At 39.1% G+C, this 14,742-nt stretch overlaps 1 long non-coding RNA gene across 1 annotated transcript; it reads right to left on the reverse strand.

Annotated features, from left to right (window-relative positions):
- Positions 1-234: 234 nt before the first annotated feature.
- Positions 235-13,021, reverse strand: LOC307176732. The gene is made up of 3 exons (XR_013824874.1): positions 12,794-13,021; positions 11,689-11,779; positions 235-482 (listed from the first exon to the last, which is right to left on the reverse strand). It is a non-coding gene; the product is annotated as an uncharacterized lncRNA (long non-coding RNA).
- Positions 13,022-14,742: the final 1,721 nt, after the last annotated feature.

Here is a 14,742-nt window from a genome sequence, read left to right on the forward strand (position 1 = left end):
ACTGAAAAAGATTGTTTATTAAAAAACTTAGGGCTTCCCTGGTGGCTCAGTGGTTAAGAATCCGCCTGCCAATGCAAGGGTCACGGGTTCGAGCCCTGGTCCAGGAAGATCCCACATGCCGCAGAGCAACTAAGCCCGTGTGCCACAACTATTGAGCCTGTGCTCTAGAGCCTGCGAGGCACAACTACTGAGCCCGCGTGCCATAACTACTAAAGCCCGTGTGCCTAGTGCCTGTGCTCTGCAACAAGAGAAGCCACTGCAGTGAGAAGCCCGTGCACTGCAACGAAGAGTAGCCCCCGCTCGCCGCAACCAGAGAAAAGCCCACACGCGGCAACGAAGACCTGACGCAGCCAAAAATAAATAAATAAATTTTAAAAAAATTATTTAAAAAAAAGTTTAAATGAAAAGTTACCCAGAAAGAAGCTTTGCTTCTTTTTCTTTCTCATTGTTTTTATTTTCCTTTTCTGTCCTATTCCAGTTTCCTGCAGGAAATGCAGAGAAAAGACTCAGACAGCACTGTTTCTCAGATACACATGCATCAACAATATAATTTTCTTATTAGATTATAAAATAAATACTAGGCAACATATATAGTATTTGGGAGAAATATTCTATGGCTTGAAATACACAAAACATAACCACAAAATTTTAAACCGATATAGCAGAATAAACAGAATTAATGATTATAGAATAAATACTGCTTCAACCAGGTTCACTTAGGAAACATAAAGGGAATGGATTAGCATTTTGTTAATTTAATAGGATAATTAAATTGGTGAATTTTAATCTTGTACTTTTTGTTTTATTTCAGTCATTAGTAATTAACCATAATAATGCAGGAGAAATTGTGTAATTTAGGTTTTTCTCCCTCCTAAAATGATAGAAATTTAGGACACAAAGATCTATGGCCAAGAGCATAATACCTCCCCCAATGGGACTGCCAGATAAAATAAAGAACACTCAGCTGAATTTGATTTCAGATAAACAACTATTGACTATTTTAGTCAATAACAACAGATAAACAACTAAATGACTATTTTAGTATAAGTAAGTCCTAAATATTGTATGGAATACTTATAATAGAAAAACTATTTGACATTCACCTCAAATGTAAATTTAACTGGGCACCCTGTACTTTTATTTACTAAACTCTGGCATCCTTATCCTGTAATCTCTATGGCCTTATTTTATGTTTCAAATGCATGCTTTTCTATTTACATCAAGCTAAAATAAATATACTCGTTCAGAATTTATAAACGTTTTCATAGCTGAATCTTCCAATATCCCTAAATACCACGAGGAGAAGGAATCAGAGGTTTTATCCCTAGCATGCGAAAGGGGGTGAAATTATGCCTGAGGTGTGAGTATCGGGAATAGTGGGAGTATAAACAATGTAGTGAACATCATCAGATAGAGAAATAAATGACAAGGTAAGGCTTTGTACATAGACCCTGTGACATCTTTTCTGTGACCTTAATCAACAGAAAAAAATACTTCCTGCACCCAGCCATTTTCTCTCAATAGAATCACAAATTCTTTATTTATAATGAAACCACATTGACCCCAAGCCCTAATGTATGAAAATGAAAATGCGCATGCCATCAATGTGGCTATTAAGTAAAGGATTTTCCCCTCAGTGGAATTCATTTTTTTGTTTGTTTGTTATGAATGAACAAATAGGTCTTTGTGAACTGAATTGGCACAGCCAGAGATTACTGCTAAACCTTTGTGTTTGCAGTACATCTATTGTGAAGACTAGAAGTTATAATTTGTTTGCGTGTCTTTTTCATTTCGATTTCTTCCCCCCTTTTCAGGTTACTTTGCCACTAACAAGAACAATAATGCCAGAGGAAAAGATAACTTGAATGAGACTGCATGATTGCGTTTCCAACTAAAATGAGTCGAAAATGAAAACACTTTAAATGAACTGCCTCAAATAAACATTTAATTTAGGATAAGATGGCAACCGCATATATACCACCATATCAAGTATTGAAAGAGCATTTATTGAATAGCTGAAAGACTCATTTGTGGGAAAATAAATGTAGCTCTAAAAGTGAGCTGCTTAGAGTAAATATGTAAAACCACATTTAAGTGGCATGCAATTAACATGAATTTATACTAAAAAATGAAAAATATGATGAGATTTTGGGGAATTACATATCTGAACAAGAAACTGTTTCATTTTTCATCAAACACGAGCTTAACTGTACACTGGATGCTCTTTAATGAGCTGTAGATTTCAAACAAACTAGATGGTTTTTCCATTCGTATATTAGGAAAAGTAGATGCACTATTTTCTCAATCCCTTCTACGTCTTTCTTTAAATATCCTTTCCTTATCTCCTTTACATGTTTAAATACCAGTCTCTCCAGCCCTAATGATTTTGTCCTACTTTATTCTCTACTTTCTTCTTAATAATTCCTGCTTTTTATACTTTCTTCCCTCTAAGTTCTTATGCTTTCTGGCATTAATATTTGCTCTGTCCCTTGTCCATTATTTTATAACAATCTCACTTCACTCCATCCTTATATTTATTTCTAGCCACATAATTTACTTTCACATAATATCTGGGCATTATAAATATTTGTGTAGCTACTAAAACTGTGACCCTAACAGGGAGATAGAAAATTTCATATTTTTAATACATACAGAAATGATATTGCTATTAGAGTACTTTGTAAATCATAAAATATTTAATAAAATTATACTTGTTTTTATTAGAAGTATTATTGGAATTGTTGATGTCATATCACACATGACTAGAATAATCATCTAATAGTTATACCACGTAATGAACTATATTTACATAACTATATATTATATACAACTGTAACAATATGTAAAAGTATTTTAATCATATAAGTATAGGTCAATCAAATTAAAATATATAACTGTTCCCAATAAAGTAAATAGCAAATGCACTGGTAAATGATAAGCAATTTCTTTTTCTCTTAATATTGCTATTTTTATCAAGTAGGGAGGTAGCGAGTCTCAATGGATATGTTTATAGAATAAAAATGGAAGCTGTTCTGATTGCTTCTAGAGCCAAAGACATTAACAAAATAGAAATTATAAATGATTTGTAGCTACTGCCAAATGTTTTGTTGGCTAATATCAGTTATATTATTTTCTGCTCATTCAGCATTCAGAAGATCAATTAAATTTAAAGAAATGAGATTAAAAGTGATAAAGTAGGGGAAGGGTAAGCTGGGACGAAGTGAGAGAGTAACATTGACATATGTACACTACCAAATGTAAAATAGATAGGAAGCAGGTGCATAGCACAGGGAGATCAGCTCGGTGCTTTGCAACCACCTAGAGGGGTGGGAAAAGGAGGGTGGGAGGGAGACGCAAGAGGGAGGGGATATGGGGATATACGTAGGCATATAGCTGATTCACTTTGTTATACAGCAGAAACTAACACATTGTAAAGCAATTACACTCCAATAAAGATGTTAAAAAAAAAAAGTGATAAACTGGTTTTAGTTTTCTGATCCAATGTTAAAAAGAGAGGTCTTCAGTTACTTTATGCCTAGTTTAATCATCAGTCAGGATACTATTTGCTTTATTCTTGCATCTTCCTACATAAATTTTGAATATTTTTAATCTATTGATCACAGTTTCTAAATCTTTTAAATTTTCTTTAGACTCATGGTCTATTTTTCCAATGGTTTTTAATGGAATGTAAATTACACACTAAAATTTTTTCATTCCTGAAGATAAAATATAAATAAAACTTTAAATATGAAGCCTAGATCAAAAGCCTATTCTGTCATTTAACTCACTGATTTAGTTTTCATTCTTTCTAAACTTTAATCATCTATATATCAAGCAATAAAAATATAAACAGGGTTCCAGGGAAGGCATCCTGGACCTCTCAAAGCCAAATCCCATGACTAGAGGCTCTTGGCTCTATGAACCTCTCAACAATCTTCTTTCCTCCCATTTCTATGGCTGAGATCACTAACTGGTAAGAATATAGCTTCTTGTGATAACTCTTTATCTCCCCCATACGTTTAAAATTTCTCTGATGGAAGATGGCAGAGTAGAAGGACATGCGCTCACTCCCTCTTGCAACAGCACCAGAATCACAACTAACTGCTGAACAATCATCTACAGGAAGACACTGGAACTCACCAAAAAAGATACCCCACATCCAAAGACAAAGAAGAAGTCTCAATGAGATGGTAGGAGGGGCACATCCACAATAAAATCAAATTCCATAACTGCTGGGTGTGTGACTCACAAACTGGAGAACAATTATACTACAGAAATCCACCCACTGGAGTGAAGGTTTGGAGCCCCACATCAGGCTTCCCAACCTGGGGCTCCAGCAAGAGAAGGAGGAATTCCCAGAGAGTCAGATTTTGAAGGCTAGCGGGATTTGATTGCAGGACTTTTCCAGAAGTGGGGGAAAGAGACACTCCACACTTGGAGAGCACACACAAAGTAGTGTGCACATCAGGACCCAGGGGGGAAGGAACAGTGATCCCACAGGAGACTGAACCAGACCTACCTGCCAGTGTTGGAGGGTCTCCTGCAGAGGCGGGGGGTAGCTGTGGCTCACCACAGGGACAGGGACACTGGCGGCAGAAGTTCTAGGAAGTATTCCTTGGCGTGAGCCGTCCTGGAGTCCACCATTAGCCCCACCAAAGAGCCTGTACGCTTCAGTGCTGGGTTGCCTCAGGCCAAAACAACCAACAGCGAGGGAACTCACAGCCCCACCCATCAGCAGACAAGGGGATTAAAGTTTTACTGAGCTCTGCTCACCAGAGCAACAGCCAGCTCTAACCACCACCAGTCCCTCCCATCAGGAAGCTTGCACAAACAATCCTCTTAGATAGCCTCATCCACCAGAGGGCAGACAGCAGAAGCAAGAAGAACTACAATCCTGCAGCCTGTGGAACAAAAACCACATTCACAGAAAGATAGACAAGATGAAAAGGCAGAAGGCTATGTACCAGATGAAGGAACAAAATAAAACTCCAGAAAAACAACTAAATGAAGTGGAGATAGGCAACCTTCCAATAAAGAATTCAGAATAATGATAGTGAAGATGACCCAAGACCTCAGAAAAAGAATGGAGGCAAAGCTTGAGAAGATGCAAGAAATGTTGATCAAAGACCTAGAAGAATTAAAGAACAAACACCTGGAAGAATTAAAGAACAAACAAACAGAGATGAACAGTACAATATTATTATTACAATATTATATTATTATTATTATTATTATTCAATTATATATTGAAATGCCTAACATTTCAATAAACTGTGCCAAAATTTATAAATTAAATTAATATAATATGCATATTATTTCTAAATATTAATGATGTAAGTGCTTATTTTAATAAAATAAGTTTTATACAAATTTAATTTTGTAAACCAGTTAATATCCTAACTGTACTAGCCAACATGATATCTAAATAATAATGTAGCTAGTTCATGCAGTAAGCAGTAATCACCTTAAAAGCTTTTGCAAAACAAAGGAAACCATAAACAAGACGAAAAGACAACCCTCAGAATGGGAGGAAATATTTGCAAATGAATCAACGGATAAAGGATTAATCTCCAAAATATATAAACAGCTCATGCAGCTCAATATTAAAGAAACAAACAACCCAATCCAAAAATGGGCAGAAGACCTAAATAGACATTTCTCCAGAGAAGACATACAGATGGCCAAGAAGCACATGAAAAGCTGCTCAACATCACTAATTATTAGAGAAATGCAAATCAAAACTGCAATGAGATATCACCTCACACCACTTAGAATGGGCATCATCAGAAAATCTACAGACAACAAATGCTGGAGAGGGTGTGGAGAAAAAGGAACCTTCTTGCACTGTTGGCTGGAATGTATATTGATGCAGCCACTATGGAGAACAGTACGGAGGTTCCTTAAAAAACTAAAAATACAACTACCATATGACCCAGCAATCCCACTACTGGGCGTATACCCAGAGAAAACCATAATTCAAAAAGACACATGCACCCCAATGTTCATTGCAGCTCTATTTATAATAACCAGGTCATGGAAGCAACCTAAATGCCCATCGACAGATGAATGGATAAAGAAGATGTGGTACATATATACAACAGAATATTACTCAGCCATAAAAAGGAACGAAATTGGGTCATTTGTTGAGATGTGGATGGATGTAGAGACTGTCAGACAGATTGAAGTAAGTCAGAAAAAGAAAAACAAATATTGTATATTAACGCATGTATGTGGAACCTAGAAAAATGGTACAGGTGAACCGGTTTGCAAGGCAGAAATAGAGACACAGATGTAGGGAACAAACATATGGACACCAAGGGGGGAAAGTAGGAGGGGGGTGGTGGTGGTGGTGGGATGAATTGGGAGATTGGGATTGACATGTATACACTAATATGTATAAAATAGATAACTAATAAGATCCTGCTGTATAAAAAATATATATATAAACAAATATGATGGACTGAGGATGTATTAATGGTAATCAGATTATCAAAGTACCACACTTTAAATTGCACGTCATTTCAAACCATTATGTGACCTTTCTAATCTAATTACTTAATTTTTGCCCAGCTAAGTGTTGTTATTGAGTTGGAGAAAATTTCTTTTCATTTAAATCCATTAAAAAATCTCCTGGTTGGGCTTCCCTGGTGGTGCAGTGGTTGAGAGTCCGCCTGCCGATGCAGGGGACACGGGTTCGTGCCCCGGTCTGGGAAGATCCCACATGCCGCGGAGCGGCTGGGCCTGTGAGCCATGGCCACTGAGCCTGCGCGTCCGGAGCCTGTGCTCCGCAACGGAAGAGGCCACAACAGTGAGAGGCCCGCGTACCGCAAAAAAAAAAAAAAAAAAAAAAAAAACTCCTGGTTTATATAAAACCCCTGATAGCAGACAGAACATCCTTTTCCCTGTTACAAGTGTTTGGAAGCTGTGTTGGGGCTCCTTACATGTTTCCTTTTATTCCATTTGGACTTGTTTTAACAGCACATTTAAACATATAACCACATCAATTTCAAAGGATAGATTTTCTTTGAAAGGCATGTTAATACATTAGAGACCTGCTCCCTGACTACCTTAATAACAAATCGCTGTAATCTTCAACAAATATTTAGTTACATTTAAGGGGAAAATCCACAGACTATATTAGGAAGATCATGCCACCGACTTCTAAAGTTGTAGTAAATCTATGTGAGAGATACCATAGCCATTTGATCTGATGATCTGGAGTCTGGAGAGATAAATAATCAAAGATATACTTCAGTAGATCAGTCCTTAGTCTATCCAGATCTTCTGTCTATATCTAATAGCATCAATAACCATATTGTGGAAGGATTGCGATTGTTATGGTCTGAATGTTATGGTCTGAATGTGACCCCCTCCAAAATTCATATGTTGAAATTCTAACTCCTAAAGATGGTGGCATTAGAAAGCAGGGTCTTTGGGGAGTGATTAGGTCATGAGGATGGAGCCTTCATGAATAAGATTAGCCTTCTTAAATGGTACAAATGAACCTATTTACAAAACAGAAGTTGAGTCCCAGATGTAGAACCAAACTTGTGGTTACAAAGGGGGAAAGTGGTGGTGGTGGGGGGGAATGAATTGGGAGATTGGGATTGACATACACACACTACTATTTATAGAATAAATAACTAATTAAGAACCTATACTGAATAGCACAGGGAACTCTATTCAATACTCGGTAATGACCAATATGGAAATAGAATCTAAAAAAGAGTGGATATATGTGTAAGTATAACTGACTCACTTTGCTGTACAGCAGAAACTAACACAACACTGTAAATCAAGTATACTCCAATAAAAAAATTAATTTAAAAAAAGATTAGTTTTCTTATAAGAGACCTCCCAGAGATCCCTCACCGCTTCCACCCTGTGAGGCACAGTGAGAAGGCACAGGCTATGACCCAGGAAGAGGCCTCTCACTGGAATGAGACCATGCTGGCATCTTGATTTTGGACTTCAAGCTTCCAAAACTGTGAGAAGTAAATATCTGTGTTTATAAGCTACTCAATGTGGTATATAGTTAATAGCAGCCACATGGACTAAGACAGTGATCAAGTCACACTTTTCATTTTGAAAATGCTTGCTCTGAAATAGAAAACTTGAAAATGCTCACTTCTCAAAGAGTACATATACACTCCATGGCTTTACCCTTCCTTGCTCTTTCTGCATTTCCTAATACAGATACTCACAAAAGGTGAAATAGCTGATGTCATCATTAATATAACTAAAACAATAGTACTTTACAATATAAAATGGCAGATACATTTCTAGCCTTGGGTTTTATTTTTCCAACCAGTATATTCTAGGCCAGGTTCTCTGGCCAATTGGAAGACATGTCCCTGACGTACACATTCTCCTCTCTCCACTCCTGTGGTCAGTCTCTACATGCTTTTTGATGCTTCCTGTGGTGTTGATACTCTCAATAGCACTTGCATTACCTGTGACACTGACAGGTGACATGATCTAAATCAAGCTTCTCTGCTTGTAGGCAGGTAAGAAAACAGCTCAGGCAAAATCTTGGAGCATAATAATCTATAAATTGAAGCAGATTTTGAGTCACAAGCTAAGTGCTATTCTCAGTGCTGTCTTGTTAAAAGAGATTCCTTAGCCTATGTTTCCCTTATGGATCAAGTGTTCAGAAATAAACAGCTGGGACCCAAGGCATCTGCATGGCAGGACGAAGCTTTGTCTCTCACAGCAAAGAGCTTCCAGACCCCTGCCAGCTTGGCACAGCTCTCCAGACTAAAGACTTTCCTTAAGCACTTACTCACAGAAATCATGCTTTGATATGTTATTTTATCTGTTACTTTTTATCCAAAAAACCCCAGAAAATTACCCCTACATTTTTACACCTGGAAAAAGGATATTACTGTGAATTTTATTTTTTTTTAGAGTACAAGTATGATACTGCAGTTGGCACAGATAATAATTAGAAACAAGATCTAAAACCTCACAGGCTGGTTAAGTATGGGCTAACAGAATTAGCCTGTGCCCCTTCAGGATTGTGTACCTTCAATGAAAACCAAGTATCAGGACTAAGAATTAAACTCCCAGGAGCCTCTGGAAGGCAAAATCTGTACTTCTCAGTGACCTCGTAACTCTTAGGCTGTTCATGTCCAAACTGGGACATATACAGACATTGCTTTGGATGTGATGGCAAATCTCACCTACGTCAACCTCAAAATCTGAGAGTAGAAATGGATTAGAAACCACTAACATATAAAGAGATTAGACTCTAGTCAGTAGACTCTTATAGCTGCTGTAGTGCCATCCTCAAACCAGACTGTGGCCAAAAGTGAGACTCTATCTAGGACTAAGATTCTCCAGGTATGGCTTCAGAGGGACTCTTGAGCCCAAATAACCAACGGGCCTTGATAGATCTCTTTTTAAGGCACTTCGCCAATAGAATATATCAGACCGTTATCTACAGATGACTGGATATATTTCAAAACTTTAAGCTGTTATCACATCTTAGGAAGAATAGAGCTGAATATATGAACTACCTACTGGACGAATAAGCAGCCATTTGACCTACTTTAAAGTTACATTTCCACCAATGAATTCTAACGCATGAGATATGGTGAGTGAGTCTATGTTGAATTTACTCACGGCTTACTTTCATGGAAACATTTTAACTTTCCAGAATATTTGGTTTTATAACTAGGTCTGTGACCTGCTGAAAGTTCTATTGCTTTTTGCAGCAGGAGACAGTGATCATAATATAATAAATTTAAATCAACTGTGTATTTGTGTGCTAAATCACCTGCATACAAACCATCCATAATTCTTTTTGAATACTACCTTCAAATATATTCAGGATCCCAATATTTACTACCACTTCCAGTGCTACCAGCCTCGTCAGAGACACAGTTGCCTCTTGCCTGTATTACTCTAATAGCCACCCAGCTGGTCTCTGGTTCCAATTTTGCCATCCTTCCTCTTCAATTCTCAACACAGCAACAATATTAATTCCTTTAAATCTTAAACCAGATTTCAAATGCTCTAATGATTCTTATTTTTACTTACAGTACTTACAGTTTAAGCCCAGGAGTTTACAACTAATTGTCTACACAGTTCTATGCAGTCTGGGTTTGGACTCATTTCCACTTCTTTAAGTCTTTTTTTTTTCCTGCTCTAGCCACACTGTCTTCTTGCTGTTTTAAATATTCTCTCCTTAGATGCTTTGACCTCACAGTTCCCTTGCCTAGAATCTTCTTTCCTCAGATAGTTGTAGGATTAACTGCCTAACTTCCATCAAATTTTGCCCAAATATTACTTTTTCTATGAGACATGCTGATCCTCCTCTCTTTTTCATCCATTTTTATCCCTATTAAATTTCTCTATTCTTTTCCATAGAAGATTTCAATATCTAACACATTGTATATTAGCTTTTGATTTTGATCATTTATCACTTATTGTCTATATTCACCTACTATAATGTAAGCTATAACTAGGCAGAAATTTTCACCTCTTCTCTGATGAATTTTAAGAACTTAGAACAGTGTTTCATACATATTAGGCTTTCAAATAATTATTTGCTAAAATAATGAATAAATGTATGACATCAGATTCTACATTATTTACAGACATAAGAACAGACGCCATAAGAAACTTTCTGATTTATAACTTCAATAGTTGAGAAATCTCTCTCCATCGTGTGTGTCTTTATGTGTGTGTGAGATATATTTACATGGCTAGGTCTGAATTGTGTCCCCGCCTCCATTTACATGTTAAAGCCGTAACCCCCAGTGTGATTGTATTTGGAGATGGGGCTTTTAGGAAGCAATTAAAATTAAATGAGGTACAAGAGTGGGCCCTAATCTGATAGGATTGGTGACCCTATAAGAAGAGGAAGATAAAAAGATATCTCTCCACCATGTGAGGACACAGCAAGAAGGCAGCCATCTGCAAGCTGTGAAGAGAGATCTCACTAAAAATCGAACTCTGCCAGACCCTGACCTTAAATTTTCTAGCTTTCAGGACTGTGAGAAAATAATTTTCTGTTATTAAAACCATGCAATCTGTGGTGTTTTGTTATGGCAGTCAGTCTGAGTGATTCACACATATATGCATATTGTGTGTTTGTGTCAATTTTGAGATATTGTCATCACCTGCTCTTAATTTGGTAGCCTTCTTCTCCAGCACTTAAATGTTTCCTAGGAGCTCGAGGACTTCTATTTGAAGTAGTGTAGTGTACCAAATTTAGTCTATCATAAGTTAATTTTCCATCATCATTTTAATTAGGCTGTTTTGAGTCTGGAAAAATCCATTATACTACCCAATAGAAACTTGTAAACTCTCCAAAGAAACTCATACAAATGAAAATAACACATTAGGGAGAATAGAATGGTTGCCTTGAGGAAAGAAGAGATGGAGGATATGATACTAAAAGGGAACAGATATATAAAATAAGAAAGGCATCTGCACATACCAATAATATTAATATGCTATTTTCAATTGATTATGTCAATCTTCTTCACCTGAGGTTAAACAATGTATTTTCATTCAGCATGTTATTAAATGTAAAGGGCTTGAATCATTTTAAGAAAATTTTAAAAAGACTTACTGGTGTAAGGATAAACAGTCACCCTGAGCAATACTGTGAGAATGGCTTAATTCGTACCTGCATTTCCTCACTTAAGGTACCAGTACCATGTATTTGTGCTTCCTTACCTATTGAGAGTGATCGTCATAGAAATATCCTTACATTGCTTGACTCTTCTCTGGACCCACTCACAACTGCTACTTTAATTCTGGTTGGTAACTGTGGAACCAAATATAGAGGCAGGAAGAAATAAAGAGAAAACGCATGTTATTACTATTTTTCATTACACGACTTGTCCACCCACCCCTCCTACTCCAGCCTCTCATGCTAAATGTTGGAAACATGCACAAAAGTGAAAAGAAGAGAGAGCCCTGTTTTCATTTTCTGGTCTCTCTTGCCTTACACCCATCCTGTTCTCTGTTTTGATCCTATCAACTCTCCTGAGTGCCAATTTTTAAAGAGGTAACGAGGGCAAAATGTAGAAACTGTTTAGTGTAAGAAAAGGAACAAAGAGCAGAGCAGAGTAGGCTTCTTCCAGTCCTGGCTGTCAGTCAACACAATTCATAGTCTCCTTAACCCCTAATATTAGCTTGGGCAATTAATGCAGGGCTTGTAATAAATGATTCAAAAACCTCAGTGGCAGACGGCGGGGAAGATGGCGGAAGAGTAAAACGCGAACCTTCCTCCCCACAGATACACCAGAAATACATCTACACGTGGAACAGCTCCTACAGGACACCTACTGAACGCTGGCAGAAGACCTCAGACCTCCCAAAAGGCAAGAAACTCCCCCACGTACCTGGGTAGGGCAAAAAAAAAAGAGAAAAAACAGAGACAAAAGAATAGGTACGGGACCTGAACCAATGGGAGGGAGCTGTGAAGGAGGAAAACTTTCCACACACTTGGAAGCCCCTTCGCAGGCGGAGACTGCGGGTGGCAGAGGGGGGAAGCTTCGGGGCCGCGGAGGAGAGCGCAGCAACAGGGGTGCGGAGGGAAAAGTGGAGAGATTTCCGCACAGAGAGTGCCGACCGGCACTCACCTGCCCGAGAGGCTTGTCTGCTCACCCGCCGGGGCGGGCGTGGCTGCGAGCTGAGGCTCAGGCTTCAGTCGGAGCGCACGGAGAGGACTGGCGACAGTGAACACAGCCTGAAGGGGCTAGTGCGCCACGGCTAGCCAGGAGGGAGTCCGGTAAAAAGTCTGGAGCTGCCGAAGAGACAAGAGACTTTTTCTTACCCCTTTGTTTCCTGGTGTGCGAGGAGAGGGGATTAAGAGCGCTGCTTAAAGGAGCCCCAGAGACGGGCATGAGCCGCGGCTATCAGCGCGGACCCCAGAGACGGCCATGAGACGCTAAGGCTGCTGCTGCCGCCACCAAGAAGCCTGTGTGCGTGCACAGGTCACTATCCACACCTCCCTTCCGGGAAGCCTGTGCAGCCCGCCACTGCCAGGGTCCCTGGATCCAGGGACAACTTCCACGGGAGAACGCACAGTGCGCGTCAGGCTGGTGCAACGTCACGCCGGCGCAACGTCACGCCGGCTTCTGCCGCCGCAGGCTCGCCCCGCACTCCGTGCCCCTCCCTCCCCGCGGCCTGAGTGAGCCAGAGCCCCCGAATCAGCGGCTCCTTTAACCCCGTCCTGTCTGAGCGAAGAACAGATGCCCTCCAGCGACCTACACGCAGAGGTAGGGCCAAATCCAAAGCTGAGCCCCGGGAGCTGTGAGAAAAAAAGAAGAGAAAGGGAAATCCCTCCCAGCAGCCTCAGGAGCAGCGGATTAAATCTCCACAATCAAGTTGATGTGCCCTGCATCTGTGGAATACCCGAATAGACAACGAATCATCCCAAATTGAGGAGGTGGACTTTGAGAACAAGATTTATCATTTTTTCCCCTTTTCCTCTTTTTGTGAGGGTGTATGTGTATGCTTCTGTTTGAGATTTTGTCTGTATAGCTTTGCTTTCACCATTTGTCCTAGGGTTTATCCGTCCGTTTTTTTTTTACTTAAAATTTTTTTTTCTTAATAATTATTTTTTATTTTAATAGCTTTATTTTATTTTACCTTACTTTATTTTATTTTATCTTCTTTCTTTCTTTCTATTTTTTCTCCCTTTTATTCTGAGCCGTGTGGATGAAAGGCTCTTGGTGCTCCAGCCAGGAGTCAGTGCTGTGCCTGTGAGGTGGGAGAGCCAACTACAGGACACTGGTCCACAAGAAACCTCCCAGCTCCATGTAATATCAAATGGCGAAAATATCCCAGGGATCTCCATCTCAACACCAACACCCAGCTTCACTCAACGACCAGCAACCTACAGTGCTGGACACCCTATGCCAACCAACTAGCAAGACAGGAACACAACCTCACCCATTAGCAGAGAGGTTGCCTAAAATCATAAGTCCACAGATACCCCAAAACATACCACCAGACGTGGACCTGCCCACCAGAAAGACAAGATCCAGCCTCATTCACCAGAACACAGGCACTAGTCCCCTCCACCAGGAAGCCTACACAACGCACTGAACCATCTTTAGCTACTGGGGACAGACACCAAAAACAACAGGAATGACGAACCTGCAGCCTGCAAAAAGGAGACCCCAAACACAGTAAGATAAGCAAAATGAGAAGACAGAAAAACACACAGCAGATGAAGGAGCAAGATAAAAACCCACCAGGCCTAACAAATGAACAGGAAATAGGCAGTTTACCTGAAAGAGAATTCAGAATAATGATAGTAAAGATGATCCAAAATCTTGGAAATAGAATAGAGAAAATGCAAGAAACATTTAACAAGGACCTAGAAGAACTAAAGATGAAACAAGCAATGATGAACAACACAATAAATGAAATTAAAAATACTCTAGAAGGGATCAATAGCAGAATAACTGAGGCAGAAGAATGGATAAGTGACCTGGAAGATAAAATAGTGGAAATAACTACTGCAGAGCAGAATAAAGAAAAAAGAATGAAAAGAACGGAGGACAGTCTCAGAGACCTCTGGACAACATTAAATGCACCAACATTCGAATCATAGGGGTTTGAGAAGAAGAAAAGAAAAAGAAAGGAACTGAGAAAATATTTGAAGAGATTATAGTTGAAAACTTCCCTAATATGGGAAAGGAAATAGTTAATCAAGTCCAGGAAGCACAGAGAGTCCCATACAGAATAAATCCAAGGAGAAATACGCCAAGACAC

The sequence above is a fragment of the Stenella coeruleoalba genome (assembly GCF_951394435.1).
Source record: "Stenella coeruleoalba genome assembly, chromosome: 18".
Lineage (NCBI taxonomy): Eukaryota > Metazoa > Chordata > Mammalia > Artiodactyla > Delphinidae > Stenella > Stenella coeruleoalba.